General features: G+C 38.7%; 1 long non-coding RNA gene across 3 annotated transcripts in view; it reads right to left on the bottom strand.

The window, feature by feature from the left end:
• The window catches only part of LOC111251167 (uncharacterized), a 56,292-nt gene extending 40,235 nt beyond the window's left edge, over positions 1-16,057 (bottom strand). The window contains exons 1-4 of one of the 3 annotated variants that reach the window (XR_002673652.2): positions 15,543-16,057; positions 13,442-13,591; positions 12,891-13,077; positions 12,275-12,492 (exon numbers count right to left, since the gene is read on the bottom strand). This is a non-coding gene — a long non-coding RNA (uncharacterized LOC111251167). Of the gene's footprint in view, positions 1-12,274; positions 12,493-12,890; positions 13,078-13,441; positions 13,592-14,901; positions 15,522-15,542 lie in introns of those variants that run through there. The other 2 variants (XR_002673653.2, XR_015328843.1) reach the window with 2 other exon arrangements.
• Between the last annotated feature and the right edge of the window lie 277 nt (positions 16,058-16,334).

Genomic DNA, 16,334 nt, shown 5'->3' with positions numbered 1-16,334 from the left:
AGCCATGGCTTACTAACTTCGTACAATAATAATCACATTGAGGATGAGAAAAATTTTCAGTAAATAAGATAGATATCAAATAAAAACTGATCGTAATATTTAACAACAGCGGAAGAACCGATAAAAAGCTGTTTTCGAGAAAAAAAAAAATTGTAGGAAAAAAGCCCGCTCAGCGTGCTAAAGTTCAATCACGAGGGATCGAATATTATTCAGTTATCATCTTTTAATTTGACTCATCGAAGCCATACTTTTTATCTTTTGGGCTTAATTTTAGGCTCTGTGTTTTTCGAAGAAGTTTTTTAAAAATATTCGGCTTATTGCGGGTTTTTCAAGCTTCTTCCATGCTCAGACATCATTTTGATTTTGTGAGACGTCTATATTAGTATTATTTTGTTCAGTTCAAATTTCACCCTTGTGCAAGTTTGTACTTCAATGAAAACAATGTTAGGCACAGAAAGTAGGGCAAGGACTTCTAAACGATATAAAACATTCGGCCATTGGCAAAAGACGAATTGCTAATGAATGTTAGATGCACTAACAGAAATATTTTGTTCTCTATTTGTGCTTGTCTGTAAAGGAGAAATGGAACATTGTGCAATAATGGAGCTCGCGAGAATCGCTATTTGTCCCAGTCGGCAGATGGCTTTATTCTTACACACATTTTGTATCTGCTGTCCTCTACCTGTTCAGGAATAGATAATTTCCTCTTCTAAATGACTGATGGATTGGAGCTTCATTCAATATCCTTAATCATTTTTGTTCATATATGGCTTTATCACATGAACTTTCTGCCTTAATTCGGTAATAACAATGATCTGCCATTGAAACGAGTTTGCAAGCACAAGGCGATACCTCAATGTTAACGCGCTTTACCATAACGGTAACGTACCATATCTGGTAGAATTCTATAAACCTACTTCATTCCACCGAAGATCGTCGAGAGTGAATTTTTGCATTGGCTTTCGTTGTCGTAGGAGTAAACTTATCGGTTGCTCAATTGTACGCGCAATGGGAGCAAGTTCACAAGTTTTTTTTTTGGGATGATTTTTTCAATGTCACAGACTGAGCTTAGCGGGTCGAAGTATTTTCGACATTAAAATTATTAGTAGTGACTGTCATAGCATAAATATGCTTGGTATATCAATATAGCCGGCTTTCGATAGCGGCTCGAGAGGACGAAGCTGAAAATCGGCATGGCAGCAGCCAATAGGCCATGGATTAGGAGCGGTCATTGTTCACAGTTCCGTGATATCTGTACAATAGCGAACACTGTTGTTTTGCCCTGCTCATCTTTTCCAGTTGCGGCATAGAAAAAAACAGTTCTCTACCCACCTATATCAGTCGATTGTCAGGTTATAGATTGTCAGGGCAAAATAGTCTTTAAATGAAATTTACATTTCTGGTTTGATACGTAACACAGACACACTTCAAACAGTCATTGTATGGTTCTAATAATATGTTCCCGATCATTAGCACCAGTACGTGGACAATATAGTTACTACATATTAACTGAATTTAATTTATCAATTTTTTTCCATCCAAAAACGTGTTTGTTATACGTACGTTTATGACATTGTTCAGTTATAGAGCGACTTCAGGCAATATTTTATAATTAGTGTAAATAAATTATTGTTATCCCGAACACGTATCTGTCAAAGAATCAATGAGAAATGTTCTCTTTCTTAGATGATTGCTGAGATTTTGAGACATTGTAGTATATAGTTTTGTTTAAAAGCAGCGAAACCACTTAGATTATGCCGAACATAGCCTCGTTTTTTCGTAGAGCTTCGTGGAACGCCAAGTTTTGAGGTGTGATGTTGATAAGTGAAATACATGAAGACCGAATACCCGCCTGGTTCTGATATCAGATTACGTTATTCAATTGTGAGATATCGATTCTGCCTTTTCCATAAACGTATAAAAATGCTATCAATAAAGCCACTGTTAGCTGACAAAATAAGATTATTAGAAATCCTAATGAACATGATAACTTTGACAAGGGGGTAGGAGACACTGGTACCGATATCGTAAAAATCCTCGAAAAATAAGCTGAAGTTATGCTGTACGCTGAACTGGCGTATCCACTAAAGAATGTCGGATTTTTTTATGTTTATTGAAGTTGATTTCAAGGGCAGTCAGTTAGCCTGAGGCGCTGAGGTTAGTTTTTACCCAGAGGTAGGGCAAATCTGCGAATAGAAATAGCTCATTTTTATTGTACTATACATAAAGTGCAATATCTTTAATAATAAAAACTTTAAACTACACTAAAGGTATTTACGCATATAATCTCAGAGAGTTTGGTACAGGGCACGCCTTCGATAAGCCTACGCTTTCGAGTCATTAGCGTCATGCGGTGGCCGACTCGAATCGGATTTTTATGCCCTTTATAGTGTCTCATACATATAAAGTTGCCATTAGTACATTTAGAATATTCCTGATGACTAGAACCCAACGATTACGATTTTTCACAGCGGATCTACTCTATGGCAAAAATGCTGTTAGCAGTATCAGAGGACATCGTACTTGAGCTTCGATACCTCATTAAAGGGGGCCATCTTTATAAACACTAAAAGCTACAAACGTTATAACATCGATTTCCTAAAAAAAAAATATCTTTACGCATTTTTATTTTCGGCCAATGTCTATTCATACAGCCGCCCATAAAAACTAGTATGAAGAGTAGGCTCGAATTTTTTTTTGCTGCCAGTCAGTTAGTTCACCGTATCCGGTCCCAACGGTTATCTATTCCTTCTAATTAACTATCAATTAAAATTAAATAATATATAATAAATAACAAAATTAAATAATAAGCTATGAATAATACATCGTAGAAGTCATTAAACGGCATTTTATAAAGGCTGATACCTCTCAGCACCAGAACGTTAAACAATATTGCCTGTTTTGCGTTAGATTAATTCACTTGCTCAATAAATTTACTTTGGAGTAATTAGGGATAGAACGCGAGATCTCGTAATTGTCGGTCCCGCATCCTGCCAATGTTATCATAGTTGCAACTGAGACTTGTAATGAAGATAGTTGCATTTTGATGAAAAAGATTGTTCAGTAGCTTAACAAAAGTAACAAGGCATCGTTCCGCCGAGAAACAAATTATTTCTAAAGTAAAAAGTTGGAAAACGCCACCGATGTCATGGCCAAATACTGACGCGCGTTCAATTTTTCACAACAAGATTTTTGTCTTATACTCTTACTAAATGACAACCTTGCATCGTTTACGGTTAAAGCTAATAGAGGTATAAAATCTATTTCCTTTATCACCAAATCGATTTTACATATTTTCTACAAATCTGTTTTATAAAATTGCTGATCTCATTTCGGCAAGCGTCCTTCGAGTGCAACATCCTACAATTCACTCGGTAAAGTCGTCCTCGTCCGCTGATATACAGAAACAGTTATGTGATGCTAGAAAGGCCATTTTCTTCACCATATTTCAAGGTTTCCGCCATTTGTGCGTTAGGTATATAAACAATGCGTTTGCAGCTAAATAAATCGATCAGAAACAATACCTCTTTGTTTTTATCTATGAACCTCCTGCGCTCCTGCCTGCTTCTGGTCTTGCTTCACTATGAATTATTAAGGCTAGTTGCTTCTGATACTATCTATACGTGTTAACGCCACTTTATTCAGCGAACAAATCACTAATAGATCGCGAACCTTCGCGTCTTTTACAGCGGAAGCTGACGACGAATAAAGAATTGCAACTACTGCTGCTGCCGCTGTAGCCTTGCACCCCTCTTCTTGATGGTGTCCTTCGTTCTCATGGACGCGAGCCTTACTACGAAATACACTTTCAGAAACATATCCTGTCAAGCCAATGAGTCTAGCCACCCAAGTTCTACATAAAGTATGCAGGATAAACAACGCCATCACATAGTATCGTTTCGAATAGGGTTTTCAAGAGGAAAAAACGGGACGACTTTGCAGTATCGTATAAACGATGAGGCAACAAAGCCTAATATGAATTTAATGTAGATCAGCAGCCCTTGTGGCGTGGAGGATATGGGGATAAGAAGAAACTGTAGAAGGACGGCGGCCTTATGAATACAGTAAGCGATCCCCTAACGACACTAGTATTATAGCGGCCTTGTAGCAATACCTGGGATATATATAAAACTATATATAATACAACGTAAGCAGCCAGTGCATCCGTAGGGTTCGTATCGGGCTCAGCTGTATTGAATCATCCGGTGGCAAGCAGAAAACGTTGAGCCGTTCAGATCTCAAAGAATGTGTCAGTACGTATTGTTTAACGTCTCCTACCTAATTATGATTATGTCAATTGCTCGAATGCATGAGTATGTCTCCGCGCCATTGTAACAACAAATCTCTGCTGTATCACATGGTCTGACTAGGAAGACTGGCGTACAACTATAGGTAAATGGTGTAATATAACGCAAACGTATCGAATCTATGCTATACAATATATTTCTTTGTGTGTGTGATACACAAAGCCAATGTAAAAGTCACTAGCTTGAAAATATTTATGTAGGTTACAGTATACAAATTACCATTTAATGTGCTTGTACGTAATAGGCAAATGTTAGGGTAGATAGGCTCAACAATGAGAGTCCACCTTCCAGACTCTTCCCATAGATATAATAAACCTTGCTTCGTACCGACTTAATTTTCAAACAGCTGGAGCACCGTATCAATGTTACTCCACTCGGTATTTCCTTATCAACGTTACCAGCTGGTTTTCTAGTCAATATCGTAATAATAAATAATACATAAAGCTAGCAGCTTTACTCCCAGAGATGCACATTACTCCGAATCGACGGCCTTATAAAGGGCGACTAAGGGTCAAGGTTGGATTGATTATATCATAGTTTCATCAAAGTATATACACGACGCAAATGTGTTCAACGTCGGTGACGTTGAAAAAACGTTAGAAATAATCAGTTAGATCATTGCAGTCGCGTAAAAGTATTGGAAACAATCAATAGTCAATGGTAAGTTTCCAGTAACTAAGTAAAGACTCAAACAGCGACAGGATAGTATGGCTATATGGAAAATCAATATATATAATTTAATTTTTAGATGATTTCAGTGAAATTATTCATGTACGATTGACCTAAGTCCATTTTGTATGGACCAGGTTGGCTGAATATGACCCACCGTGGTTGGCACTATAATAATAGTCTTCTATTTCTATGTCGAGCTTATATATTAATAAGTCTTCTGTTGTCTTCTAACTATTCTTACAGATTAATAGAGATAATAAGAGTGAACTTTAGTTATTACATAATTTTCCGGCTGTATTGTTCGAGGCGTTGCAACAAAGGAAGACTTTGCCACGAGTGGAGTTGTTAAAGCGATCGAAAGCAATAAGTCAATGACAAAATATACTGTGTAAGACTGCATTCTAATTAAATGATTTACACACTGATAATGATTAACCCTCTGATGAATAACGCAGTCATATTTGTGATCTGTAAAATTTCAAAGTATGCCGACTATCTTGACTGATTCACCTAACGCTAAGTTGTGGAAAATGGTACTTTAAACTGTACCAACTTAATTTTAGCTAGATTATTATATTTACGCATGATATATTAGGTGTTATCACGCTAGAAAAGTGTGTGGCCATCAATCTTCGATGAAGTGCTTCTTAAACAAACATCTCTTAGCTAGTTGTTCGTGTTTAACAACATAGAATACTTAGTTTCTATAGGGAAGTAGAGTAAACTGTGTACATCTACACGTATTGTCATACGCTTCAATTATATATTAGATCAAGTTTTTAAAATAGTTTTCTACGATCTGCCACTCAGTCTAACTATCCTACTCACCAGAGCTAATCTCAGTCAGTAATTAAATTAATCGTTTAATATGTACCAGATATGTAAATAGAAAAATCAAGGATAGCCTAGAAGTTTGTCCATATTTGAAACATTTAACATTGAGATCATCCCTACAGCGGCAGCTATACGAATTCTAGCAATAGCATCCCAATAGGACAGATTTTATACTTTTGTTTCACGGTCGTTGTCAACTGCTTATTAAAGTCTATTAGCAATGTTAGATCCGTCTAACAAGAGCGTTCAGGACTGTTATGGCCTGCGAGGCCCTATATCCCGATGTTTTTCAGGACTTAATTTTTTTTAGCTCGCTGACAGGAATAAGCTGCAGGAAATTGGAACAAGCAATATTATTTTGCCTTACTAGCTAGACATGATGCTTGGTCTATGTTGCGTTCATCATTAATGTGCGCCCTCTATAATGGTGTGCACTACATCCATGTGATATTTTCCCCTGACAACAAAGCTGTCTAAACAATAGATCCATATTTTACAGCCATAAAATGTGTAGATAGACCCGTTGTTGTTGTTTATTGCCACACTTTTAGTAGAGATGTAATTTTCTTTGTTTTCTCAGTGATACAGAGGGTTGCTATTTATTATCCTTCCTTTGCCCCGTGAAGAAGTACACGTAGGCAAGCTAGTCGCTCAGGCACGTTTGCACGCGAGTAGAGAGGTGGACCTACGACGACCTGAGACAGCCCTTACGGACTGAAGGCGTCCGCAATCCTACCTGACGTTGTCTTTAGAGCTAGGTGACATTCACGTACGGAGCCTAGTTATCGTGGCGGTATAGGCAAGCAGTGAACAACGTATACATTGGGGTAGTTCTTTTGGAAGGGGAGTGTTGTGGTTAAGCGACGAGAAAACAGCGCTAGTCTTCGGATTCGCTGATGGTGAAATAGTTACACAAATAGAGCGGCTTATCGAGCTCTGAGTTCAACAGGTTTACAATAGGTTTATACGATTTCTGTAAATGCCTTTTGTTAAAAACGTATTTTCTAATTTATTATTCGTTATATTTGTATTAGTTTTTATTTATTTTACCAACGACGTATATTACTCGATTGAAATGTGTCTCTGATTTCTCTGTCGATCGCTTATCGTCTGTTTGCTTGTGAAATCCTTTGTAACGGAACCTGGTATACTTTAAGTTTCTGTATACCTAACGAAGCGGCACGGCAGTACGAAACTCAGTGCGAAGATGACTGCGATATATCACAGTCATTCGAAGAGTTGTTAATGGCTGATTTCTGGGATCGGTTAATGAGGGAGAGAAGATAGTTTGCAAACTGTAGGTCTATAGTATAGGTATTAAGATCATGATAACTAAAACATTTGTACGTATGTATATAAAGATTCCAGTAAGATTATATACAATTCGATACTACAACATCTTGAACAGGTCAGGAGTTGATGCAGCTCAAATAATCCAAGAAGAGGGTCACTGGCTGCTATGTAATTGTACTTAATATAATTTCCAATAGCAAATGATTAGCTATAGTCATATTATGATATGAGGAAATATTCCATTGTCGAGTAGTTTTTGCTTAGTAAATAGATACCGCAGTAACTGATTCATCCGCACATAAAGATCATTTACCTTTTCACTTCAGTGGTCTTAGCTAACCTAGACCTCTTCACACTGGGCTCAATGTAAAGAGTTGTACCTATATATACTATATCTAGATGTAGATATATAGAAATATACTATGTCTACATGCATGAATAATGGTTGTATGATTTTTTCAGAATCTAGTGTTTGTAACAAACACGCTCGACTATTTTTATGGTACATCATGTGGCGCAAAAACCAATCCACAAATGGATCTTATAGCCTTCGAAAAATATTTTTGATGATATTTGTTGTATATCGACCATAAACTAAGATTACTATAGCGCTGATGCTCACAAGAAGTAGAGGTCTATTTTTACACCGATAGATAATCGAATCGGCTCCTTAGATTCAACGGGGGCTCCCATGACGATATATATCCTTTTTTTAATATATGTACGCCAAGCGTATAAATACGCCTAATAATAAGAACGGATATTCGCTCCGTTTTCATAGTAAAATCGTTAACGAGTGCAAGGGAGCGCATACTATATGCAAATGTATATACATTATATAAAAAAATCCCATGAGAGCACCTTGATTCACTGAATGAAAAGTTAGAAAAACAAGTCCATCCCCCTTTCAGTAAGCTTGAACAAATTACAATAGATGCGAGCAGAGGGTCTAGGGGCAAATATTTGTTGTTTCTGAAGAGGCTTTAAGCCCTAAATTCACTAGATGGACTGGTGCTAAGTAGTGGGGCGTTATCTGTGCATAGTCCAATTTTTCCTTGGTTGCTATTCAATTATACAGATAAACACTTCGATAAATACCTGACGTTTTTGAGTTGCTGTTATCATCTACGTGATCCTTTCATTCTGCATCGTGCAAATTGACTTGTATTTATATTAAATTTTCCATTCACAGACCATGACGACCCATCTAATGACGGAATTGTTTGTCGGGGGAAAGGTCAAATGGTTTGCCAGCCGCTTTTTCCTCGTATTATTAGCGCCTATTATCTATTACAGGACATGCTTAATGAATTTAGCTTCTAGAACATAATCATTTGCTGGAAGGATATTGCTTCGTCATGGCTTTTATGTGAACAGATATATGGCAATTCTTCATAGACTGCCCCAGCGTTTTCAGAGTTGATCAACTACTTTCCTTACAGAGCACGCAAATGCTTTACAAAGGAATGGTAGAAGCATATTAGACATGCTAAACCGTCAGCCTTGCTCTACTAAGCTAGTCCTGTTGAAATCTTTATTTATTTCGACTATTCAATTGAACTTTCGATATTTTGTTCTTCTTACAGTTGATGTTTACGGTAGCGAGCTTGGGACACTGCCGAACTCGAAGGCATTTTATTTCGAGTTTACGCCCCATCTATACAAAGAATTGAGTGATCGTAATTTTGTCCTAAGTACTGACTGACAATGGAATTATTTGTCACCGATATAAACGTCATCACACTTTCTAAAGGCAAATTACTTCACGGCGTGTCGTGGACTTTAGGCCCACTGCGAGTGTACCAACAGGCTCCGAACACGTAGATAATCAATTTCGATGTTAAAAATTGTTAGGCCGAACAATTAACTGCTATTAGGCGCTCAGAGGGTAACTCTAAATAACGTTGCTATGGTAATTTAGTGAGTAACGTATTTGCATGCCAAACTTTAGAAGTACGATGTTGTGATCTAGGTGCTAATCCGGAGATAGACTTATTTCGTTTAATGCTGTGACCCAACCAACCGTCTGCCTGAATGCCCAACGGCGATACCGGACGTAAGACCCGAAACATAGGGATAATAGTGAATGACCATCCCCAACAGAGGTCACTGTATGCGTGTGCCCTAAGTTGTGCCACCTTCGGATCGTTTCCGGCTCACCTGACTGAGTTGGGTAAATCAGTTTCTGTTTCTATATACATAGTCCTTGTGTGATTGATAGTAAATCGCCTCTTAGAAAAAAATTTAATCACGCTGATATTTTTCAACACGAACTTAACAAGCTCTAACTGAGCTACTGTTAGTTGACTTGAATAAATGTACAGAATTTAGTTACCAGTACCTAAGCACATGTTCTTCCAGTATATCGAACGAAAGGGCTTGCTTTTTCAAGCTGGGGCCCATAACTTTAGGCATGTGTGTGCTTTCACGACGTTTTTTACCAAATTGCTGCAATGAATATTCTACACGGTCGTACCTGAGTGCACAAAAAATGGGTCTAATCATATCGCAGCAGTTCTTCTGTGTCGACAGGTTATCCGAAAAGGCTGTAGGTTTGTTTTTCGCACTCTTTTGGTGTATGCATCTATATAAAAACACACCGATGTGCTATAAAAACCTTTTAGAGAACGTAAGCACATAAGTATTTGCGAAACGCAGGTACTCGTATTCCTCTACTGAATAACCTTTTGCATGCCCTTGGCGCAGCCTGTTCCAATTAGGACATTCGCCACAGAATTTGAGAAGGTTACCTTCCGAGCACGGAATGAGAATCGATGGCTTATGAAATTGATTTTAGAAATATTGGCCTGTTAGCAAGGTTTTTGAAATTCTACCTGGGGAAATTTACCATCCTACAGCAAGGTTTCCGCGATACAACCTTAAGGCTTTGCTTATTGATTACGTGCAGGTTGGCGACGGAAGAAAGATTCTGCCTGGGACTAGCTAGACAAGCGGTATTGAAAGACTACGTCAATTACTCTTGTCCATTTGTCCTAAAAATGTACTTATACTACCGACTGCCAGCGCTTGTGAGACCTGTGAATGCGTGGCTGAACTGCCAGAAGAATGGAAACGGGTTGGGGTTTAAACGTGAATGAGTTACCCTCAGGCCAGTGTTCGAGTACAAAACTAAACTCTTGGGGCTCGTCGTACATAAAAATCGTAATGTGTAATATATGTTGATATCGGACAAGCACTCGACATACAATGCCCTTGGGGTCCCTGACCGTTTACTTTTAAGACGAACATAAACATATTTAGAACAATTACTCTGAATGAGAGCCAATTGTGTTTCCGTTCTGTCTACTCAATAAAAGCTGGGACATATAAACCATAAGTTTTATACAAGACCATCGCACGTACATCTTGAATCCAAGGAGCCGGCGCAAATCTTTAAAGGTTCGGCGTCTTTTTCTTTTATAATGGAATCAAAGTGCTGATTCAAATAAAATAAGAAGCGCGTCTCTCAGAGGAGAGTAGGAGAATGCAACGGAGCCGTGAAGTCTAACAAACACTAACCACTATCATTTGCTTCTTGCTTTACGTACCAGGATCCCAAATCTGCGAGTTCGAACCCCCGTTGTCCACAGTGCTCGAATCAGCGGTTCGTTTAATTCACAGCCTGTCCCAGCTGGAGGATACTGACGATACTGGATAATTCAATAGCTTCGATGAAGAGCTAGAAAAACGATCTGCGACTAGCAAGACAAAATCGACCTAGCTTGCAGCCCGATCTGCCTGGGGAAAAGGGGTAAGGTAGATAAAAGTCTGCCTTCGCATCACATATCGTCCTCATATGACACTGGTGGCTCTCTGTTGCCACTAGTTAAATATCAGCATCGCGACAGGCTGCGTCCCGTCAGCCGGGAGGGAGCACGTTCATAGTGTCTGCTCCAGGGTCTGTCTTCTGTTCCAGCGCTCATTGTCCGTCACGCGCGCTTCGAACAATGGAATGTTATTCATGTCACGCGGCGCTCAACCACATCATATTTCGGGCGTGGACCGAAAAACGAACGGCCAGGCACGCAGCTTGTCCTTGAATGGAACGAGCTGTCAAAGCCTGTTGTTGGCTGTGGTCCCTTACCGCTGCTGTGGCGTGTCTCGCAATTGCAATTCCCGCGTCATCCTCTCTTTTTTCTTTTTTATCTCTCTTTTTCGTTCTGGACTTCGTAAAAGCATCATACTTACATTGGTCTGTACAATCGGCTGATACTCCACTCGGTTCTTCTTAGGCAAAAGATAGCAGCGAACACGATAGGAACTATAGGGCGTATTTGACAGTGCGAACAGGACGAGCCATTGCGACTTTAGCTACAAAATATGGCAGAAATAAAAGTAAAAGTGTCTAGTGAAACGCTTCCTATAGTCAAACGTTTTTTTACTTTTTTTTTTTTCGTAAACTGCGTACCGCTCCACATACGTTGTTATTAGAGAGGTATAGTTATTAAACTAGCTTGGGCGCATCTAACTGACTCCAACAAGACGAGCAGAGATAATAGTGGCAAAGTAGTATTCTTCAACGACGCTCAAATCGAATTTGCGCAGCGGATCATTCCATTTGTTTTGATGTCTGTCGCTGCTTTTATAGTTAGTGTAAACGAGCTGAAATGGTGAGTTTTTTTTCCATTTAATGATGAATTATATATCACTTTTTAGAGACCGGCTTTTGCATACTCTCAATGCTAGCTCTAGCCGCTGATTAATTTGGGGCTGACTAACGATGAGTAAAAGGACTCTAGTTTTTTGTTTTTCTTCTAGATGGACAAGTGTTTGAAAGTGTGGCACGCAAACTACTTTGCGTAAGAACCACTCGATTTGTATAAGGTGAAAGCCAGACATTTTGTTTAATGCTTTGTTTATCCGCCAGACACGCCGTAACTATCTGACTAAGAGACGAATAATTCCAATTCATTTACCAGAGGACCCAATAATTTCGGGTATTAATATGAACGTTAATTGACAAAACATCGCCAAAAACAGCCATTTAGTCAAAAAGCATCGAATTTTAAGTGACCAATCGCACTATCGTCATCTGTAGATTCGTAACCATTTTCATTGTTTTTTTTTTATGGTCTGTGAGTGTGTTACTTAAAAACAAAACACTGTCATTAAGAAAGTCATCATTAAGGAAGCATGCTATCAATGTTATTCCTTCCCTAAAACTCTCCTCGTATCCTGTTATGAATTTAACATGAATGAGCATGTAAGTGATCTATTTGTGTCTGTAGCAGTCAGCTCCAAAGTCGAGATTTTGATTTCTCCGAAATTTGCTGGATTTGAAACTGTCTATCAGCCATAGCGTGCTCCATTGATTGGAACGGTACATGACTGATTCTAGCCGAACCTCTAGAGTACCCCGGTACCCAACCGAATCCTTAGTCGAGCTCTGCGAAGTCATAAAGATAGGCAAGAATGTTTTTTCTCTTGGTGGTTTGGATACTAACATAGAGACATTTAGTAAGTAAGTAAGTTCTTTAGTAAGTAAAGTAAACACTTCTATCGTGGGATTCTTTTTCACATTCATCAAATACTTTTATTGTTGGGATATTGATATTCTTCCAATTTTTAATCTGCATTTTCTGCTCTTTTGTTTAATAGGTATATGGAAATACACTATACCACACTAAGCGACCTGAGACGCGTGGTTGTTTTCGTAAATGTTACGAAATTATCCTCAAATTTGATGCAACTGCTGTAAGTTTCATTATCAAGTGCAGCACTGATAGAATGAAAATGTGTTAACTCAAATTTATAGTACTTGGGTTATTTAGCCGAAGTACTTACTATAAATCTCAAGTGTCCCCTTGATGAACTTGAATCTGCTGGCGCCATTCATAAACTGTACGTTGCCGTGGAGGGGGAACTTTAGTTTCAAATGATTTAACTGCTACAATTGCGCTGGTTTCTCTTAGTGGACAGTAGTATTTCATAGTCCCATACCCCCTAATTACGGATCTGATGTTCAACTGGACTGCAAGAACAGTTAGAAGAAGTTAGGCTCAGCCACGATCACGAGTCACTGTTTCTTCAAGTTTTAAGAACTTGTAAAGCACTGTGCTTTTTATGTAATGCAATTATGATTCCCGGATATTTTGTTGTGAATATTATAATGATCTTTTTCGAACCGCTAAGAGCTCTCATTTTCATCAAAAAAAAAATATTATATTCACCGTGCATATGCTAAAGATCAACGTGGGCACCTATTCGCTTCACAATAATACACGATTTCATATTCTGGCATTTGAAGGTAAGTATAGAGATAATTGACCATACGTTGAGTTAGTTTCGGAAAAGTGCAGAAGAGCAGCCTAGAAATCGAATATAGTGTTTCTTACTTGGATTCTGCTGACCATTCGGCTACTAAATTATAGAAGTTCCTCCAGCTTCTTCGGATTGTTCATTGTGACGAATCACCGTTTAGTTTTCAGCTGTTTTCTTCTTTTACAACCAGTGTAACAATAGGTTTTTCTTCCGATTTTTAATTTCTGAAAATGTAACTTAATTAAACGGCTCTTCGAATAGTGAAAGACTCTGGGCTCGCTTTTCAGACTTGTCCCTATTTTTTAAAGCTTACTATTTGTTTTTTATGTGATGAAAATGTGATCAAATATTTCTGGCCATGTTCCTCTTCTAAGCACCGATCTGTCAATCAATGTTACGTTTTATGCACACAGAGCTATGTAGGACGCTCTGTACGTTCCTATCTAGAGGCCTCTTCTGCTTCTGCAGCACCACATTGTGTGCGGCACGAGTCCAGGCGCAAAAGCAAAACAGTAATAACAAGCAAGACAAAGCGGGGGAATTGTGTGTAGCTACAGTCGGGTCTGATTTAAAGAAGCACCGCGCAGAGGTAGAATTAGATTTTTACCAAATACATAGGGTTCAAATGCAGCTAATAGAAAAAAACAAATCGAAGGTCTTTGCACCGTAGTCATTGGCGTTTGCCATATATCACGGGGCCAACAGATGCCCCTTTACCCAAAGGCCTCATCAGGACAGTGGAACAGAGTCAGCAGCTGAACTGAGCAAGGCAATCTGCCCTACCATGTTTGCTTAATGAGTTCACTTTTATTTCACGTACAATTGAGGTGGCTGCGTATGTTTTTTAAAGCTGTCAACGATATTCCGATTTGAACGACATGGAGACAACATAGGCTAAATAACGCCTCGATTCATCAGACCCAAACCGCAAGCACGTTCATAGTGTACTTATTAAATGGGACAGAATAAAGAGTCAAAATAAATAGAGTGATTGCTTGAAAGATGTAAAGGTTTACTCAGTATTGTCATTCACCGAAAATATGGCTTAATCACACTGTATATACGACATAATTATGTGGACTATTCATTGGTATTTTTGTGAATGATACTACAGGAGCTGTATTTCGGCTGCGCAAGGCCTGCAATTTGTATTTGTTTTAACTGAATGAAATATTAGGCTATCCAATAAGTGGGTTAGCTTTTCCGCGGGATTGAAATGCTATGAGTTTGCGGCTAAAACTACCTTCGACTTTTAAAAAATTATTTCTTTGCTTTTTCAAAACTTTTTTTTCCGTTGCACGTTGATTCGAACCACAGTCGCCATTCATACTTTTTATGTTTCAGAAGCTTCAGGTTCTCTGAGCTGTCTACGTGCAGGGTGGCTCGGACTATAACAATTTTTGTATCTATAGGAAGTTGCCGTAAAAATGTCTCTTCACTTCCCGACGAAATTATGTCGCCTCGAGCCTGTCAATAACAATATGCACATGGTAATGAAGTTGTCGGCAACAGCACTTCCACCGGGTTCGCTTACCTTTCTGTCTTTTAGACATTCCACTTTGCCTGCAAGCAACTCAGGATAGTGTCAATTCGCAGCTGCTCAGAACCTAAGATGGTTAGTTTTTTTTGCAAGTGTTGTGATTCACTTCACAGCGCCGTCCGGAGCATGGTTCGTAGTTAAAATCGAGATAATCGATTCTAAGGAACTAAAGTAAGTTAGTTTTGGCAGATACTCTCAAGCATTTCTGATCTCCTTTTACCTTCACACACGACCCCCCATGTTCCAGTCGGCACACTTAGCCGGGTAGCACAGGTGAGGACAATTTTAGATAAGCAACTTTTAACATATCCTATGTAATCGCGCACAGAATTGCCACTGATGAAAAATAGTACAACAACAGTAGACCAGTCTAGATAGGCGGCGTGTGAAGTTTGGAACTTGAAATAGTAGAAATACAGCACTATCGTTAATGCTTACTTGTCAGTGAGAGCCATAAGTGTGAAATAGCCTTTAAATGTTTTCATGGATCTTTGTTGCGAAAATCCTTGGTCGCTGCTGACTCTAAATATACTGACGTATAGAGTAACTGATTATTCGATCAAGACCATGGCTTTTCAAAACAATTAGTTCAAGGACAACGAATTAAACCGTTTTCTGTTCACGTATAACCTTACCCTTGATGGGGTTGCCCGATCAGTTATTGAAAACTTGCCTCGTCCAGGATTCCTTCATGTTTTGTTCGTAGCAGCTATAAACCTGTGTTGTTTCTTCTTTGATGCCTGTACACAGAAAGAACTCGAGGCCGGGTGCTGTTACATAGAAGTCTGTGATTCAAAAGTTAATCATGCGCAGAAGCCTGCTAGTCGGTTTGGCTGTTATGTGATGCACATAGATGGCTCCACTAAAAACACATTCACTTTAATGCTAGTAATACCGAACCGGGCAATGCTCACTTAATGTACACTTAGATTTTGCTGAAAACCCGCCGAGGATTCATTTCAACGATTTTTAACTCTATTAAGAAGACAGGTCATAACTTCACAGCTGAGAGATCACTTCGCTGACAAATTAGACCTTAGGACACAGGTTCCTACTACTTATATGACGTATTTATACTTGATTCCAAATATGTGTTCCCTGCGAGTATCAGTCACAAACTATATTGTGATGATTTTAAATCGTTCGGAACTTGGGACGTAATACAACGGAACTCCTATAATCTGCATCCGGTTGTGAAATAACGCTGATACCAAAACGCATATTGTTTATTGTGATGATATTGATTCGCTTTGTACTTTTAATAGTACCCTGCTAACCCAGTTTAACTAGGATGTTAACGTTTCTATTAGTTCTCCTTAGTTATTTGGATATTGTTCAAGTTTAACTATTGATATAATGAGGCATTGTACCGAAGAAACCGACTCCTTCATCGAGCTTTCTAATGGCCTATATCTATGAAAATATAG

This window comes from Varroa destructor, unplaced genomic scaffold (assembly GCF_002443255.2).
Source record: "Varroa destructor unplaced genomic scaffold, Vdes_3.0 BEIS01000005.1, whole genome shotgun sequence".
NCBI classification, from domain to species: Eukaryota; Metazoa; Arthropoda; class Arachnida; order Mesostigmata; family Varroidae; genus Varroa; species Varroa destructor.
Note: the sequence above shows the minus strand (reverse complement) of the source record. Positions and strands in the feature narration are given on the sequence as shown.